The following is a 19,464-nucleotide window of genomic DNA, read 5'->3' on the forward strand; positions in this document are numbered from 1 at the left end:
ACTCAAGAGTTTCATTGTTTAAAAAACAAACAAAAAAACCTGCTCTCCCTCAAGCACTTCATTATTTAACCCACCCCTTCATCCTCCGATTTGCTGTTTGCTCCATTTGGTGAGGTACTTGAGCCAACCAACCCTACTTGTTGCAGATCCTATTAGCTAACTTGAAACATGGAAGCCTGCATCGTGGTCCGTGAACATATTCCCTGTTGCCTGTGATCCTTGCTCCCGCAGTTAAATTCAAAATCCAACACCCAGCGTACCCTGCAAAGGCTTTCTCACTTGGTGAAAGTGGAAATTCCTCTATTTTAGGACAGTCATTTAAATACTTATGTATACCAGTTTTGGAGCAGGGGAGTGTGTGGATGCTTCAAAGAAACCATTGGGGGAAAAAAAAATCCCCAAACCTTACTCTAAATATGTTGTTAAAGCCTAGTTTTCCTTGATGCTCTCAGGAACGGATTAACTTAATTACTGAACTCCTCCTCCCTTAAAGCAGCTTGAGGCATTGTTTTTGGCAAAGTTATAAATGATTGAAAATAAGAGATTATAATTGAGAATGTTAAGCAGTCATAACTTTAGTTTTCATTATCAGCTCCATCTACAATACTTCACAGTACTTTTTGACATAAAACATAGACTGAGGCCATGAAAAGAGCAAAGCGATGAGGGCTTGTATTTGTCACTTTGATATCATTCTTATTTAAGCATTACTTAACTAGCAGAACATCAGGCAGAGTTTGTTGCTGACTGCAGTTTGCCATTCAGAACCACTGCCTCCCAAAAGAAATGATCTGTTGAGTGTTCATACATCCTTATATAACAATGGTATTTATAATCAAAGGGTAAAATTATATGGCCCCAAATATTTCTGACAGACAAAAACCTTTTTAAATAATCTGTTGAGACCCTCCATCTAACAGGGTGGTAAGAATCATTTGAGTGGAGGGTAAAAAAAGTCACTTCTGTTTCTCTTCAAGAGCCAGATGCTGAAGACAAGTGATTCCACTCTAATTTTCTTCCTCTTGCTCTATTTTTTAAAATGTGTATTTGTAGCCTTCATTGCTGTGGAGGAAACCCTGGAAACATGACCCCAAAGTACTTTAGAGGTTCAAAATCTATTGCTTTACTTAAAAAGCATTTCTTGATTTAGTAGACTGTTGTGTCTGACTTGTGATTTAAAACAAACCAACCAACCAAAACAAACAAACAAACAAAAAAACAAACACCCACAAACAAAAAGAAAGCACCTTACAATATTGTGTTAGGAGGGAACATGAGGCTTGGTAGCATAAGAACAGAAGCAATGTTGTATAGAAGTCGATATGTACAACTGGAGCTGATATAGAATTGGATACTCAGACTTGCACTGTAATATCTTCAATAAAGCATAAGAGTAGATATCAAGAACACCTAAGTCCTGATGCTTATGCTGAGTTGCTGCTTAGTCACAAATTGCACACACTGCTATTCCTGTTTTTGTCTGTTGGGGTAACGTTTTCTGCCTGCACTGGTGGGATATGGTTCCTTACATTAATCTGTTCCTTTCTGTTCAGTCCTTTTGGAGGGGTTATTTGTTTGGAGGGGTTATGTAATCCTCATCATCCATTCTAAGTATTTTACACTGGTGCCTAGAGAAAAAATCAGGAGAAAGGCCAAATCCTTCCATCACAACCGCAAAGCAGTTACAAGGCTATTTGGCAGAAGCTATGTCAGTGGGGTTGGGGGGCGGGACATCGACAGCTCCAGCAAACTGGCATCTCACTGGACAGAGAAGTGTGGAACGAGTGCCCAGCTGTAGATGCGGGGTGCACAGGAAAGTGATGAATTTAAACAACACTCTTCACAAAGAGAGAAAAAATGCTTGCAACATTTTCAGCATCTGGGATCTGAGTGGTTATATGATATGCCTTTTTGATTAGCAAATAGAAACTATGTTCAGAGGGGGGTGAGGGACTCATCACATGATCTACTGAAGGCATGGAATTAATTCCATCTGCATTCTCAAGTCCAGGAGTTGGACATTTAATGAAGTGAATTGTCAAAATTTCTTTAGTCTTTGGAGAGTTAGCACAATAAAGGATGAGTATGTGGGTACTTCCAAAGGTATTTGACTCTCCCCACTGCCTACAAGGGGTGACAGATGACACTGCTAGCTGCAGTTAGGTGAGATGAAATTTGGCCCAGGCATCTAGTTACAGGTGTGTGGGAGCTAAGCCTTCTGCATAATCAATTGAGAGGGTGGTTTCATCTATGAATAATTGAGACCACTTCAGCTTGGTTTCCATTATAAATTAGAGAAAAAAGCTGTCTCTACCTTTATCTGTATACCTTTACCTATATAGTATGTGTACATTCCTAAACATGTGCCTCAGCTATACCCAATAACAGTGAAATTTATACAGGATGCACATTCCTGTAGCTCCTGAAGACTTGGCAACAACAAGCAAAGTTTGTTGTAATGCTGACTTCTAACCTCATGTTAACAGTAGCTTTCACATCAGCCTACAGCATACAGCAATGTATATTCTGACTTAACCATATTTTTAGTCTTAAAGAACCTGCTTGGTGATGATTGCACATGTTTTTACACTAGTGTCTATCAAAATATCTGGCCTTTTCACAATTCCTACGGAACCTGAAATAAAATATATGCCTTGAACTCTTGCAAGTGCCTGTTTTCATGGAGTATATGGAACTAAATCAAGTAACAAAACTGGGGCAATATCTATGCTTTCCTATCAGCTCCTCTCAGGCTGCTGCAGGGCAAAGGGCCTTTTCTGCATTAGTTATGTCCAGTGTGCTGAAAGGTTTGTCTAGGGCCCTAGCCAATACAGCTTGGCTAGGGTCTGATGTGGCCAGCCAAGCCTTTCTCCCCACTAACCTGGCTACCAGGGCTGGCAGCTGCAAGGTCCTGTTGTCCTCAAATGGAATATTTTTAAAGATTCCTTTTCAAACCGTCATCACTGACTGTCACAGGGCAAACCATGCTTTCTAGGTCAACAGTTCTGCGTATATCACATCCATGTGCCACCCCACCCTTGTAAATTCTGTGCCTGACAAGACTGCTTTGAATGAAGTCACTCCATAATTTATTTGTGAGTGTGAACAATGCTTAGCACCCTCCTTTTGTCCCAGTCGAGTTGATTCTTCAGACTTGGACTGAAGTAAGCAGCTGATCTGTACATCCATAAGATTGGCAGGATGCTGTGTAACTCAGCTCACACAGCATATGGCCTGATGGTTTGAGAAGGTACAAAGTTGTTAACTCTGTCATTGCCTTACAGAGGCACTGAATTTAGAAAATAAAATCAGTCATCAATGCAACATCGTTTCAGGAAGTCTTTCTTTAGGCAAAGAACCATGTCTCTTTTTCAGGACAGTAGAATGTTGCACATATTGAGCACCACCTGTGTGTCTGGGATAGTACCCTTTATAATATAACATCCTTCATCACTGATTGTTGAGGAAATACCTGCACCAGAAGTCTTGAACCATGGCATGATTAGAATGCTTGCTCTGTTAGTTCTTTCTCTTTTACTGCCTGCCAACATCAGACTCTCCGTCTCTAATCTCGTTCCAAATTCTGGCCTTTGTTATTAATTAGAGGTCAAATTTATACTGCCATTGATTAAGTTATTCACTAACCCTTGTTTAAATTATCAGGCCAAAATTGAAAACCTAGTAATGAACTTGCCTTGAGTTATAGGATGAAGGTGAAAGTCAAAATCAAACCTTCACCTAGACAGGAGTTATACGTGCAATAAGGCGAAGAAAATGGTGGGCCCAAACATCTGGATTCTGCCCTTGAAGTCTAAGTTGACCGAAGATCATAAAATGCAGGCTGTGGTGGTGATATGTAGTATAAAAGGTGAGATGGCTGAATTTTAGTTAAGTCTAAAAAGAGGCTAAAATCATCATCAGCTGTGAGATGAAAGTTGCTGAATATAAATGGGAAAGTATATGTATTGAAATGGTTCTTAATATGAGGATTCAGACTCATTTCAATATTTCTTTAACTGCACAAAAAGGTGGTTGTAAGGCACCTTGCTTGGGAAGTGAAAACTTGATTGATTCCATGAAAAGGAAGGATTTTAGACATACAGCTAGATAGTAGCCTATTTTAAAATATACTGTTATCCTAAGTAATGGTGTATCTTTTTGTCATTAAAATTGGTCCATCACTTTTTAAGCCAAAATATCAGTGCCTGTGGTGGTAAGGAATAAATCTTGCCTGTTTTTATGTCTTCAAGTCTGATGCAAGCCCTAGAGTCTTCTATTGGTGAAAAGGGTAAAATGCCACCCCAATGCTGTTTGCATGGAGATTTTTTCAGAACTTGAGATGAACAGAGCCACTGTAGGAAAAGGAGCTCTCTGCTTTAGTCTGTAGGTGAACAAAACCAAACTGAGCTACAATGATGGTTTCATTTGCATAACCTTTGTAGCCATAGTTATTGTTTTGGGAATCTCAATAACTCTCTCTGCAATGGTTGCATTTGGGAAATGAGCTGAAAGGGGAGGGGAAAGGCTGATAATTAGATGGAGACTCTGCATCCGTGATAGCAAGAGCCATACCTGTTGGCTTGTATGATAACACATTTTTCTCCAGTGACGATTTCATGTAACTTGGAGTAATTTTATAGAATAAGGGAACTTGTGAAGAGTTCTTGAGGAAATTGCACGTGGAACAGGGCTGAAGCCTCCCCAGCCTTTGACATTGCTGACAGTCGAAGTCATTGCAACTTTGCTATCTGTTGGTGAGAAGTCAAGACTAGCTAACGTTTTTCCAGGGCTGGGAAATATTTCCGAGTAAATTTCTCATCTTCAGAACAGTGCATATATGTGATTTTTTTTTCTTTTTTTCCATCATTGTGGTAGTAGCAACATTGTAAGGTTCACTTTGCACCCAGTTACTATACCTCTCCTAACATTTTTGTGTTTATAGGTGAAGCATGGATATGCATACATACTGTGCTTCTCAGGATGATAATATGTTTCTTTTTACAGTCAATAAAGATTTTCTGTTTTTATCCACAATGGATAGTTAAGTGGAAAGGTATTGCATGTTGATGATATTCAAGAAATATTCTGGTGATCCCAGGGATTTCTTGGGGCATCCTCAGAGGTGTTTGTGCAGATGGTACTTTGTTCTAAAGAGAATTCATGTTTTTGAACCTGATTAGTATGGCTTTTGACTTTTCTTCATGGTGGATTAGGGGTATCATGGTGCAAAGGGGTATCATTTAGATAAGACGTTTAAAAATACTACAGAACTGATGGCTTTGTGTTTAAAGTGCTTTCTGTTCTAACATATGCACTTACAAATATGCTCAACAGCCAGCTTCTGAGAGCATTATTCCTAATGGAATCAATTTTAGGGGAAGGAATTGCACTACCAATATCCTGTAGTGATCTAGTGAGTGATAGAAAGGACAAACATCAGTAGAATGGCTAAAACCTGGTCCCATTGCAGAGAATTGTGGCAAACAACAAAAAGTAGAAGGAAGGAGAGGGGATGGAAGATAAAAGACTGACAAAACAATACAAAGAAAAGCAAAGGAAGTAAGATAATTTATCTTTGTTGCAAGAGCCTCATGTCAGTCATTCACAAGAAATTCTGCCTTTGCTGAAGAACAGTAAGGAATCAGGACACAGCAACAGACGTGACAGAAGAATCTTCCCAACTGAGATAAAATGTGAAGCTCTTTTAAAAAAATAAAAATAAAAAATTGCATTTCCAGTTAGTTCCCACCCTCACCTAGCTCCCACTCTAATATTGTCCTGGTTTGTGTAGTGCCCATACCTGACTACTGGGAAAGAAAGACTTCTGCTTCTATTTACAACAGTCAAGAAGTGCAACAGCACTGTAGCACATTTGAGTGTGCATTGTTTTTGCCTCATTGAGGGACACTTCTCCCTGGGGAGAGGAGTTCATTTATCTTCATGTTAGCTCCAGAGGGAAATTGGCCTAAGCAGAGAACAGTTAGTTGTATTAAGCTGTGTATGTATGTGCTGTGTTTTGATGTAGTTTGCTGACAGCTAGTAACTGGACCTAATCTGTCAAACTCATTTCACCTAAGACCTGAAGTATAACTCTTAAATTCTGATCTTTAAGGTAAAAGCATCACAAAGCTACTTGGCACTTAACCTTCTGTTTTTCAGTAAATAACACCTTTTCTTTCCCAGTTTTTACTTATTTCATCTTCAGTAACACTGGTTCTTTAAGTTACTGTTTTGGCATTTTGAGCTTATTTGGGAAAACAAACAAAAATACCACAGTAGAACTACTGAAACTCCTTATTAGGAATAACAGGTTATCATGCAGTTACTGCATTGACGTATATTATATAGCTGAATCTTTATTCTTATCTGCTACAGAGGTATTCCTAATTGCATATTTCTTACCAGTTTGCCTCTTTAGATTATGCTTTTCAGATTAATTAGAAAATGGGAATCACAATTGTTAAAGATTCCCTGATAATTTCATAAGAACATGAGTTGTGATTTTAGGAATAGTTTGTTATCTAGCTAATAGCTATTAGCTGACAAGATTCCCAACTACAGGCTCCTCTCACTTACTTCTGTTTCCAGTGATGGACAGGGAAAAAACAGAGAGGTAAATTTGTCCAAATCTCAAATTATTCCTCCAAGTTTAAGATAGCTCTCTTTCTCTTGTAATGGGTCCTGTTTGTCTAGCTTCTGTCTTCAACTTGTCTTTTAACTGTTGTAGGGTTGGCGAGTGAAAACTGCCTTCTTCATGTGGTTAGAAAGCTGTTAAAAATATTCCGAGTAGAAGCTGAAAATGCAACACGACATTCTCTTGATGCTGAAATGCTTTATGACCAGAAGCTTGTCTTCTTTATTCTTCCTGGTGGCAGTATAATGTACAGAGATCCGTGCTAAGATACAGATCATTCTTCATGTACTTGACCAGAAAAATCCAAAAGGACGGGGTGATTCTCATGTCTTCATCTTTTCCGTTAAGAAGTAACAGAAGGCTACTTTATATCTTTGTAAATCTTAATTCTGGAATGTCATCTTGCTAGTACCAAAATTGCTTGGATTTGACAGTTTTTCAGGGTATTTTGCACTTGTTTCACTTATTTGAACCATAGATTTTCAGTTTGAGATCTCTAGCCTGTATATGAGATTTAGGCGGTATTGAGTTTCTAAAGATTGTATAACATTTAGGGTGGTTTTTTTTTTTTTTTTTTTTTTTTTTTTTTTTTTTGTTATGATTAATAAACCTGTAGAGGAATACCTTAGATATAAAAGTAAGTAATGTGTAAAATATATTGTATTACTCTTGGCACCAGGCCTGGTAAAACTTCTCTGTTTCTGTTCTACTTCTATTGGACACATTATTCTTTCTGTCCCTGAAAAAAGGCACACACAATAGATGTTACAATAAATTATAATTTTCTTATGGTAAATGATTAAAGAGGATTGAACTGAGTTTGCATTACCGTCCAAGTGCTGTCCCATAAGAAATCTTATCATTAAGCCCCAATAACTCATGTGTGGTACTAATAAAGAAATCATTGCTGGGCTGTCTTTCACAAACCAAGAGTTTTTGGAAGAAGTTAGACATACAGAGCAGTTCTACATGCAAAGATTGTTATTAGCATTAAATTTTAATTCTGGCTAAACCCTGAATGTGTAAAAACAAGGGAATAAAGGATGACTTTTTGCAGTAACTTTGCCCAGGACATGGCTGAAAGAATCAGCTACACTAAAGTATACTATACCTAGGCTGATGATATGAAGCACAATTGCTAGATATCATTGTGACATCTGGGGTAGCGGGTGGGTAGTAGGGAAGAGGTGTTGTTTCACTAAATAATTCTGGCTGTGTGAGTGTCTTGACCATACTTTCAACCCAGAGAAAGCATAAACATAGTGGTTGTTACTACCGCAAACAATGTCAGCACTCTTCTGAGCAAAAGAAGTGCTTGTTGCAGTCTTGAGCTTACTCGTGCAGGAGAGTTTCATGGGGAAAGTGATCTATGAAATTCCTTGGAGAAATGAACAATGACTTTTTTATGAAGTTGCATAGCTGTGGGATATTTTATTGCCAATCTTGTATGATGCAAAATTTCTCTCCTGAAAGTCAGTTTTTTATTACAAAAGCATGTTAAGTTACTATATTTACAGTAATCACAGTGATTGATTTAACTAATATGTATAATGGAAATGCTAGAATTAAAGATGCCAGTGGAACCTTAATTTGGTTCTTTTTTGCTTATGCCCTACAATACATCTTTAATTATGTGAATATGTACTATTTTATTCATGCAGCTGTATCTCTGCAAGTATCCAGAACTTCTAACTCCTTGTTTACCTGCAGGTCCTCTACGGTTCTGAATTCTTGATATCATTGCTCAGTTTAAATTCTGGTATGCTGCCAGACTTTGCTTGTGCTCTAGGAGTTTGCATGCCTAGCACTACTATGTACTCTTCTTTGTGCTTCCAGCTGAAGTCGCACTTATGTTCTGAATCAATTTGTTTCCAGAGATGTGAAGGCCCAGACTTAGTAGTATAGAAGTTTTGTGAGCAATGCCAAATTGGTGGTTAAGCAGGGTCATGCCCACAATGTTGTGCAGTGTTGGGTTCAAATGCATGCTCTAGAGTTAAAAGATGGAAATGTGACTTATGGTTGTGCTTCATCCACCCTCTAAGCAGAGATGAATCAGAAGGATTTTATTTATTTATTTTTATTTTTTTTTACAGGACATTCCTCCCAAATGGTGCTGGTCTAAGCTGTGATGGTGGTACGGTGGTTAGGGTGACTATATAAATTGTCATCTGGTGCAGCATCTGAGAGCCATGAATTCTTTGATAGACAAGATACCTGGCTAAGACATTGCTGAGATGGAAATGGCACCCTTGCTCTGTCAGCTTGTTTTCTCTTCTTGAAAGCTCTGCTTGCTAGCAGGGAAGGTAGTAGGGAGTGACTATATTAACCTTAAAAGTTCTTGTCTACATAACATGACCTGGTGGATATTTTCTGCTAATTAGGCTTGGTGCAAACCTCATAAACCTTCATACCAGTTTTTGAACTTTTGTTCTTCTGTCCTCTAAATTTCTACCTCTCTTGAGATGTTAATATGAGAGTGCTTGAGGAGATGCAAGAACTAGGCTGACAGCAACAGCACATCTTTCTCCAGTATTCGCTCATTCTCTCCAGTTCAGCACAATTCACTCTTGTAGACATGTCCTATTTGCTTGCTGCTTAATCTGACCCAACATATGTCTCACATCAATATCATGTTGGTGGACATCCTAACTGTGTTAGATTAAAAATGAGCACCTTATCATATTTGTGTTGCTTGCAAATCACAATGTGATCACAAAGTCTTAGTTATCATATGCATAGTGCATTTTAATGAAACGAAGATTTGATGAGGATCATCTATGTAAGTTAGTTTTCAGTAAGTCTTTGTTATAAGTATATGTTTCTGAATTGTAATTTTTATCACTACAACTGTATTTTAAAGAAGAGCAATTGAAGTAATAAATAAGAACACATTGCAAAGAACTGTTAACATCATTAACTTTCAATACGCTTCAAATTCATTGAAAAACAGACTTAACAGAACAGCAAAATTTCAAGGTGCCCGTACAATATCTAAAATTTTAGATTAAAAAAAAAAAAAAAAAAAACAAAGAAAACAAAACCCCACGACCCTAGGCTTCAATACTTCTAACTTTGCTAAATAGGGATGTCCTTTCTGATGCTCTCCCACATGTATCTGTCCTTCCAGCTGCTCATAAGTTTAACAGCTTGGTAAATCGAAACAGCAGTTTTCTATTGGTCTCTCCTTAGCCTTCTGGCTTGACTGGCCATAGAAAGGAAAACTGTAGGTAGAAATAGAAATGATATTGGTTGCTGTTAATCTCTGTTTTTGTTTTTAAACAGTCTAAATTGAGCTGTCCCTTGCCATTCAATTCAAACCTTCACCTATTTGTACAGAACAACTGTGTAAAAAATTGACTACCACTTAAATCTAAAATTCTTTTGATTTCTACTCATAAGTTAGTGTGGAAATTCAGTGAAGTCTCGTCCTCCATTTGGCTTCACTGTTCCTGAGAGATTCATAGAGCATGTGTAAGCCTGCTGACAAGGAACACCACCGTCCTCAGGCTGTGACACTGGCAGTGCAGAAGCAAAAGCACAAGTATTTAGCAACTCAGAAGAGCACACAACACACGTGCAGCTGCAGAATGAAAACAGCCCCTAATGTCCCTCAAGTCAAGGCCATGTGTTACCACTTATATTCACTACACTAGTGAAAGTCATATCTGCCACTCCACATAAAACTGCAGGCTGAAAAAAATGTTGAAAGGTCTTCCCTATGAATTAGCACTGACCATTCTGTCTAATTAAAAAAAAAAAAAAAAAGCCTCACAATATGTAAAACCACTTCCATGGAACTGCAAAAAATAAATACTCTCCTCTGGCTCATTATGTTACTGTGCCAGTTGTGCCACAGTTTTAAACCACAAGAAGCAACAAAAACTGCTATATCAAAAATGTTTAATATTCTTCCCTCAAAGAACATACAGAAGCTATCCCACAGGAATTTCTTTTAGATGGGGTATTCTATAGGCTGCATAGACTGATTTTTAAGCTACCTCTAGCTAATGATGAGGTTATGTCCATTACCCTTGTAGATACTCGGCAGCATGCTCACTTTACATCTTGACTCTAATACTCCAGCAGCTGAGATGTGCAGCTACTAAATAGCGATAGCAATTGGCTAGTCATGGCTGTGTATTTCTCAAAGCTCGTTCAGTTCTTGTCTTAATACCCTGTTATTACAGCTCAAGACTAAGCTACAGACTTTTTTTGACATCAGACGAAATATTTTCATCAGGTTGAAGTTCTGCAGCTGTTCCTGGGCATATTATCTCTGCAGCACCACTCTCCAATGCCAGCTAGCTCTTGTTTCATAAGCCCAGAAATGGCTTTGTAGGGAACGTCTGTTCCAGAAAACTGTTGCTCTTGAAGTCACTATTCACTGTCTCTCACAGTCACCAAAAGCAATCTGGAAATGCAATCAGAGAGAATCAGAAGTAGTTATTGCTCCTTTCACAAATAATTCAGCCAAGACTACTTGGTGGTGTCACAGGAGCTGCTTTGAAAGCTGCTGCTGTTTGGTGGTAGCATGTTACCTACAGCCAATAGTGCCTCATGGTAGTGCTCATGGTAGTGTGTGGCATTCATACTGGTCTGTTGAGTCTGAGAATCATATCATCTGCTTTGAGGAATGACAAGGAAGATGATGAGCATCTGGAGAATTTTATCCCCAGGTGTGGAAAACAATCAGGGCTCCCTAAATTCTGTTGTTATGCCAAAAATCCCAGGAATGCCTTAGACTGGCAGCAATGCAGAAGAGAGTAGGTTACCTGGTCGTATAGCTGTGTTCATAGTGAACACAGCTATATGTTCATAGTGAGAGAGCATCCTCCTTTCCCTTCTTAACATCCTCTCATTATATGATTCTTATAAAGTAAATGCGTCTGTTCATTTGGACAGGTCAGTTAGTACAGGGCAGTTACAGCACGGCCTCATAGCAAATCTCCTTGTATAGACAAGGAGACATGGATAAATAAATCAACCTCCTGTGACGTTTTTAACCTGTGGTTTTCACAATTCATTGCAATGACATTTGAGGCATTATTCATGGGTACGAAGGATCTCATTCACTAGACAGCCTTCTGAAGTGATCATTTAAATGCACTGGCTTGTTTCTGTGTATTTTGAGCCCTGCTTTCACACTGATTTTTGCTGTTTCCTTAGGCAGTAACATAGATATGTTTCCCTGTAATTTACTTAGGACCCGGAAAGCTGATTTTGGCTGTATGATAGCAAATAAGATGTTTACTGTCACTGAATGTCTCCTATGTACTGGAAATTTGGAATTCTTGAAACACTAAAAAATAGGTTAACTCTTGTCCCTCTCAGTAACCATCAGATCAATACTTCCCAGAGCTGCATGGCTAAGAGCAGAGCCATCCTCAAACACAAGCTGAGCAGGAAGTTCAGGGCAACAAAATCACCATGGTTTGTCTGTGGATTTTGGCATATTCTAGAGGCCTGGGAGGCCAGGTTACTAACTCTGCTATACCAGTGAAAGCCTCTAAGATGACAACTTTGACTGGGAAACTTAGTAATTGATTAAAAAAAAAAAAAATCACTTTAGTCTTATTCTACTAGAGACCGGAGACTCTGAGTTGTTCTAACAGCCTCCGTCCTCACACCTCTTCTCCTCAGCCTAGAACAGTTGGTCTGAGCCACTTACCTTGTTTATGCTGATGATGCATCTCTAGCAAACTCTAGTAGAAAGCATGAAATATATGAGTCTCTCCACTTTCCTTTCATCTTTGTGAGTTCTACTGTGAACTTCACCCTCCACCCCTTTTGCTTTGGCTAGTTTTGCTGTTGGCTAGATGCAAAGACTGACTTTTTTGGCTCCCGCTCCTCATGCTCTCCTCCATTCATAGTACAATATCAGGGCAGATTCTTCTATAGTGCTTAAAGTTCATACTGTTCCTTCGATGTCTAAAGGGATGCTGAGTGTTATCATTCCCTGTGCTTGAAAACCAAATGGTACTGATGAGTGGAGGGATTTAGGGAATTACAATTGGGAACGCAGTTGCCAAGTTCAGAATAAAATTGTGGGTGGAAAATTCCACTCAGACAGATGCTGTCTGGTGCCTATGATAGTTCCCTTTCACATGGACTTTTCAACAATAATACATGATTATAATGATTTCATTTTTTTTGCCGTAGTTGTTTGTTTGTTCTAAAGTGTCTTGCTATATGCTAAAAATCATACTTAAAATTTTGTAGAAAGTTATCCTATTCTCTACTTAATATGTACTGCTATGTGTGGATAAGTAAAATTTTAATGGAAGACTGATAATAATAATATAATGTTTGCAGCATAGTAAACAAAGGACAGTGCCATCCTATGGTTCTGTGCAATAATTAGTTCCAAAAGTAGATGTCCCTTAAAATACAGCTACTTTTTCTTTTAGATGATGTGACTTAACAGGAACTGCCAGACATAACAACAATAGTATGTTTTGTACTGCCAGCTTTAATAAGACTGCATAGTTAATTTAAGGCAAAGTCGAAAAAGTTGTCATAATACTTAAGTTCCAAATTAATTTCTCACTCATTCTTATAACCAAACCTGAATAGAAATATTGTTTTATTTTGTATTAAACTTTTTCAGTTTTCAGTTAATAAGGAACATATTTTCTTTAAAGATGCAAGCAACCCCATTTCCCCCATCTTCCCATACACAAAAATAGCATATCTGTTCTCAAACCAATAAAGAATGCGCTGTAGATAAATTCATACTGTACCAATGGAGTGTAAGGATTCCATTAATGGTTTAGTGATATCATCAAGAAAGAAAAAGGCAAAATGCATCCACAGCTTTTACTCCTCTTGGTCTGTAATGAAGCAGTGTAGTAGCAGCTGCTGTCTTTTTGTATTTTTCTTTTTTTTTTTACCTTTCTTTTTTCTTTTTTTTTCATTTCTTTTTCCTGTAGGCATCAGTTGATGTATTATAAAAGTTTTAAAAAAATAAAAAAAAAAAAAGGAAAAAAAATCCTGACGTTTCCTCCTTTCTTTTTTTCTGCCTCTATTTTTTTTTAAAGAACAGTCAGCTTCCTTTTGTTACTGCTGTGATGTACTTTTCCCCACTAACTCCAAGACGGAGCCTGAAATGCAATATGGAAATTACTAATGTGACAGAGAAATATGAGCTTTATACTGTAGAAAAAGTGGCTGTAGCAATATATCAGAGAAATTATTGAATGTTATCGGTCATAGCACAATTTATTATTTTACCAGTGTGCTGTGAAAAGTTGTTCAGCCAACCCAAAGCTTTCTTACTATATTAGCACTATCTGGGAGTTTAACTTGTAGCACTTTGCTAAATTTAAGCATAGTAATTATTTGTACATTAGCCTCTTGGATTCCTCCCTCCCCACTCCAACCCATCATTTTAACATACTGTATGTGCAGTAATTTGATTTACTACCTTTATTTTGGAATTCGTATGAGAAGGCTTTCACAGAGGAAAGATGGCTGAAAGATATAAGGGAGGGCTGAGAATTTGGAAACTGTCTGCTCTGCACTTTGTATATACTCCCTGCCAAAATCACGTATAATTCTCATTAATGCTAATGGGATTTAATACATGCTGGAAAGAGAAAATATCCTCATTTATTTTGTACTGAGCTGAGTGGTAGCAAAAATGCTGTATTGACAACTCTGGGGCCCTTTATTTATCCACAGAACGGGCAGTGTCAGAATGAGTTTCTTCAGGCAACTTGGTGTCTCAGTCCTCTTCTGGAGGGACCTCTGAAGGACACCACAGCCATATTGCATCTCTGCCACTCAAGTCTGCATAGATAGCACACTTGTACTGTGTCAGCATGGCTGATATTCCTCACACTATACTTGTGATGTACAACAGTTTGAAGATACTAAAATTAGGCTGGGTCTGGAGGAGTGCTAGAAGGCTGAACAGTGCAAATAATGTCTTTCAAATCTAAGAAGTGGTGCATCCTCACAGTGCTGTCTGTAAATTCTTCAGATCAAGGAACCTGTGAGAGGGGAACTTTTTTTCATTATTATTATTTTTCTATAATGTTGCACAGTTACTTGTTCTAGACATTAAAGCAACCTTCAGACACAAATACCGGGAAAGGGATCTCATTCTGAAGTGTTTTTTTTTTTTTTTTTTTTTTTTTTTTTTTTTTTACGGTCATGTCACTTAGCAGTTGCACTGAACTTTCTTTAATATTACAGGTGATTACCTACAGAGCTCCATTTCTAATATATGATTTAAAACCAAGAAAATTGCACTTTCATTTGGGAAAGTTTGTGGTTACCTTTTACAGATTTAGGCTGTCCACCATTGTCAAAATTGTTGGGTACATATGTGTCTTCAAATAAAATAAATTGGTCTGCCTACTGGATGAACAGGACTCAGACTTGTGGAGTGTGAGGATTGTTTGCTGGGCTTTTTAACTCAGATAAACAGTTCACTTCTACAATTCATTTAATTAATGTTCATCTCATTAGTAGAGATCTATCTTAGCCATCTAACATTATACAGTAAATTGCTTTAATTAATTCTGTGATTCTCTCAAAATTTCCAGTCAGATGAGAGACAATGCTAATGTAATAAGTCAAGAAAGTGCAGCTTTGGAGATTCATTAAATTTTATTTCTTATTAATTGTCTCTGGAAAAACTCTGAAAGAAGTATAAAACTAAAAAAGGGTCATTTTTAGACATGCTTGTTATAGATGACCAGGAAGCACAAAGTTTAGTTTGGCTTTGAACTTTACTAGCACACTGGTGGCTGTTTTGTTACTAGTATTGTTTAATTTTTTATTATTTTTTTACTTAATATCTTGTATGAATGGAGTTCTACTGCAAAGTATTATGGTCAAAATCTTGTTTAAAACAGGTTGTCAATGTGTCTTTTTCTTTCTCTTGACTCAAATGACAGAAGAACAAAGTGTGTTCTGAGTAAAGTCCATCCAAAATACTTACTAATTTCAGTGGAAATGTAAGCTTAGCAGTAATGTGTACTGGAAGGGATTGATGGGAAAAAAAAGGATTGATAGCTGCCCACTTAGTTACTTTTCTTGACCTTTTTCCTCTTCCCCTTCTAGCTACCCACTCCTCCAGTAGAGTTTAGTATTCAACCTGATCAGAAAACTTTGAGGAAAGGAAAGGAATCAGAGCACTTAATTTTGTCAAACTGTGTGGTGAGAATAAAAAACACAGCAAAAATAAAATAAAATAAAATACATATACTCATATGCCCGCCCTCCCCCCCCCCCCCCCCCCCCCCCCCCATTAATTTCCTTTTCCTTTATATTCCTATATTCCTAACAGAAAAAGTAGGCCCATACCCTTAATCTGCATTAGAGTGATTAGAGTGGTGGCTAGGGCTGGTGATGCACTGTTTCAATAACACCTATGACACAAAGCACTTCTGATTCCCAGCCGTTACTTTGCTAGTCACAGCCTCCAGCTGGTTGAGACCCTAAATATTAGATGTGCCTTCTACTATATACTGAGTTAATTGTTATTGGTCTCTGCCCAATTTTATGTGTCTAAAAACATCTTTTTCACATTATATAGCTTATGTAATGTTTATGCTGTGCACCCCTACCAACTCTACTGTCAGTTAATGCTGTGTTATAATGAATGTAGTTTAACTTTCAGACAAATAGGACACCCTCTTCTTTACAGGCTTAAATGTTAACTATTGTTGAGGTCCTCTTTAATATGAAAATATCCTGCAATCAGGATCTAGAGTTCTACAGTTTCAGGTTCTAGAGTTTTATAGGTCTTTATATTATTAGTTGTAAAAATAACGAAAGAAATACTGAATGCTTTAAATTAATATGTACAAAAAGACATGTTGTCCCATTTCCTGTAAAAAGTGCTTAATGCAGAAAAACTCATGAACTTGTACAATCGTTACGGTATAGTTCCATTTGTATGTAGCAATTTGCCTAATTAACACAATATTTTTATGTTGCTAGCAAAATAAGCAGTTCTATATTTCTTCTTCTCCCTCTTTGTTTCAGTGTGCCCCTCAAACCTTTGCGCAGTTGCACCTTGGAAGGTAACTGTGTAAAAGTAACATTATCCAGCTCAAAATGTCTCCTTCCTTTGCATGTTCAGAGACACATGGCTGCTATGCTGTACAAAAAGAAGTCTTCAGCGCTTTTCTGCTCTTGTCAGTGCTGTGGAACTAATAAGGGAGCAATGTGAAATAAGAGTGTGTTCTTGTGTGGCATCAAAGAAAATGTTTATTTGGCTACAGTCGAGTTCCTTTTGCATAGCCCTGGGAATCGCAAGCGTTGCCCAGGTGTTGATGTGAGTAGCCTTTGCAAATGAGGTGTGTGATGGAAAAGGAGCCATGCTTTGACTTCCAGCTCCCAGGCTGCATTTCTGGGACTCAAGCACATTTAGGCTGCACCTCACTGAGAAAAGATAAAAGTGGAGCTGCCTCTGCCCCTTTTTCAGAGTCAAGTTATAGTTAGCTTACCAGAGAAAGAGACAATCATTAACAGCCAAATTCTCCCCAAGCATAGCTCTGTTTTCCTGCTGGAGTCAAGCATGGATAAATGTGCATGGATTACATGTATTTCTCTAGACATCTGATTTCTTGTGTTGGGAAGTAAAGGGGTAAATTAAACAATTAAACTTTCCTTCTTCTCACTCTCGCTCCCTAGTAACTATCCCTTTCTTTAAGCTCTTCGATACTCTCCATTCATAGGGCAGTGGAATGATGTTCCAATAATTTCCCTTCAGCAGCAGGAGATGCACTGCTGTATATTGTGCCCTTTAGCTAAAAGAAAAATTGATTCTGTCATGTATACATTTATATCTTTTTTTTTTTTTTTTTTTTTTTTTTTTTTTTCCCAAGGAATTCTAACTCTTCTTACAAGACTAAGGTAAGAAATAATAAACTACTGACATACATGACATACTTCTCCCATTTGGGAAAGACGGTCCATATTGAGAAATAGGAAATTAAAAAGCAAAACTAGGCAATAGTTAGAGCACTATGTAGGTTTTCCTTCTTATAGGCAAGCTCAGTTACATTTTAGACTAGGTTTAAAAAAAAAAAGAAGTGCTAGAGAACTGAATGCGACATATAGTTTGGCGTTGCTTACTTTTTGAATACTGAAATTTGAAAAAAATTTCTTCACAAACAGCCAAATATTAATTCATGTGATTTTGGTAGGTCTATTATCCTGAGATAGCTGTATGTTTTCTCTAGGAGCAGGAGAGCCTTTTGGTTAATTCAATGAGTTAATCAGGCCATCTAGCTCCTATTCCTGAACTGTCCAGTGCAATGTTGGTCATCTCAATTAAAGTCTGTGTCCTTAACTTCCATTCTGAAAAACTGTGATAATGGTTACTTTGTTGCACCAAATTAAAAATAAATAAATAAACAAAATAAAAAAGCTATGCTTCATGTGTATACAGCTTGTAACATTGAGCATCCTTGAAGTTCTGTAGAAAAAACTAATGCAGACTATTATACCCAAAGCTTGTCCAAAGACTTCTTTTGAAGTTCTTCCTTACATAAGTGTCTTTCAAGCCAAAGCAATCATTATTCATGGGCATTGACCAACTTTTTATTAAAAATAAAAATAGTGGGGAGGGGCAAAGGGGATTTAATATATTCAGACTAAAATTTTCTCACTTTCTTGATATTCATTGTTTTAGAAATTTATCAATCAAATACTTGAAGGCAAAATAATATTTTATTTTGTAAATAAAACTGTATATCTATTCAGATATCTAGTCAGAGTTCTCTCTGACTTAAATTTTATTTCCAAACCTTCTGCATTTAATTCCACTGTTGTTAACTTTACTGAAAACTGAGGTGTATGTTTTATTTTTGTCCATATTTGTATTGCAAAGAACATTTGAAACATATTATGAAAAAAACATTTGAAATCCTTTTCTACTGGTAAAGAAACTGCTAGAGACTGAGCAACGGAGTTTGGAAGCTATGGAGAAAACTTCAACAAAATAGGGAAAACACTACTGTCTAACTTCTTTTCAGGAAAAATCATTGAGTGGAAAACCTAACAAAACTCAGAAACCTAAGAGTAGCCAATGTTGTCAAGATTCACTGATAATTTCTGAGTTGGATGTCTCATGTTCAGTTCCCTCTGGTTGCCTGGAAATTTCCTGTATTTCCTGTGATTCCACATAGTCTGCTTATATTGAAGAAAGTCTTAAATAATAGGAGCTCCTGATCATTGCCTGCTCTGGGAAGTTATAGTCTGATTAGACAGACTAATTGTCTGTCTAAATTGTCAGATTGGATATTGTCCAATGTCAAACAGACACTAATCTTGCAAAATCAAGATTCACATAAGAAACAGAAAAATAAAATATCACCCCCCCCCCCCCCCCAAGCTCTACAAACACATTTTCATCAATGTATTTTCAATGGAAAACTTTCATCCTCAGTGGTGAGGAATAAAAGGACCAATATGTGGGGAAATGACTTAAAATATTTCTCTGTGTGAATACATAGACATTTTGCTACAGTGAAACTCCCCTTTGCTGTAGTAACAAGACATGTTGCTGGGAGAAGAAGCTTACCTGATGCAGAGGCTGATCCTTATCCCAGAATGGGTTATATGATATTAACTTGTATCAGACCTATGTATGTCCCCCTGACTGAGGACTCTGAGTTGTATCATCTGTTTTTTAATAGTAGTTCTTCATGTTACCTATGAAGCAAAGTGTACCAGAAATTTTTAAGAACGTTTGATTATTTTATTTTATCTTGGGATGTTAAAGCTTAAAAGTGTTTTAGAATTAATTCATTGTGGAACCCTGGGGTAAGAACCGCATGTCACAGGTAACCAAATTAGAAGTCCATGGGTTA

The 19,464-nt window shown here is 37.4% G+C and overlaps 1 long non-coding RNA gene across 1 annotated transcript in view; it reads left to right on the forward strand.

Annotated features, from left to right (window-relative positions):
- Positions 1-19,464, forward strand: part of LOC121078405 — a 34,363-nt gene that overhangs the window by 2,566 nt on the left and 12,333 nt on the right. Inside the window, exon 3 of the long non-coding RNA XR_005824562.1 lies at positions 17,476-17,503. This is a non-coding gene — a long non-coding RNA (uncharacterized LOC121078405). The remainder of the gene's footprint in view (positions 1-17,475; positions 17,504-19,464) is intronic.

The sequence above is a fragment of the Cygnus olor genome, chromosome 1, assembly GCF_009769625.2.
Source record: "Cygnus olor isolate bCygOlo1 chromosome 1, bCygOlo1.pri.v2, whole genome shotgun sequence".
Lineage (NCBI taxonomy): Eukaryota > Metazoa > Chordata > Aves > Anseriformes > Anatidae > Cygnus > Cygnus olor.